The sequence below is a fragment of the Myotis brandtii genome, unplaced genomic scaffold (assembly GCF_000412655.1).
Source record: "Myotis brandtii unplaced genomic scaffold, ASM41265v1 scaffold8, whole genome shotgun sequence".
Taxonomy (NCBI): domain Eukaryota; kingdom Metazoa; phylum Chordata; class Mammalia; order Chiroptera; family Vespertilionidae; genus Myotis; species Myotis brandtii.
The window spans coordinates 4,240,724-4,241,022 of record NW_005371219.1 but is presented as its reverse complement, the minus strand read 5'-3'; the positions used below and the strand labels follow the sequence as shown (position 1 = coordinate 4,241,022).

Here is a 299-nt window from a genome sequence, read left to right as displayed (position 1 = left end):
CTCCCCCGCTCCTCTCCCAAACAAATGACCTCGCTCAGATCCTGTTTGTGCTCCGCTTCCTGCTCTGCAGCGTTGGCCGTGGCTTAGCCGCGGTCCCTTTGGAGCGTCCTAGCTGTCACTTCCTCCTCCTGGTCCTTCCCTCGCGCATTTGTTTTCCCAGCGCGAGCCCTCCCCGGGCCCGGCTCCCGGCTGAATGGCAGGAAGCTGGCCAAGGCAGTGCCTCCTCGCCGTTCCTAGAGAGTCGGGAAGCCTGGGAATGGCCAGGCCGGGTCTCTCCCCTCCGCCCCCAGGCTCCCAGG

General features: G+C 65.9%; 1 long non-coding RNA gene across 2 annotated transcripts in view; it reads right to left on the bottom strand.

The window, feature by feature from the left end:
- The window catches only part of LOC102240515, a 7,288-nt gene extending 7,024 nt beyond the window's left edge, over window positions 1-264 (bottom strand). For both annotated transcript variants that reach the window (XR_001360112.1, XR_001360111.1), the window contains exon 1: window positions 30-264. This is a non-coding gene — a long non-coding RNA (uncharacterized LOC102240515). The remainder of the gene's footprint in view (window positions 1-29) is intronic.
- Window positions 265-299: the final 35 nt, after the last annotated feature.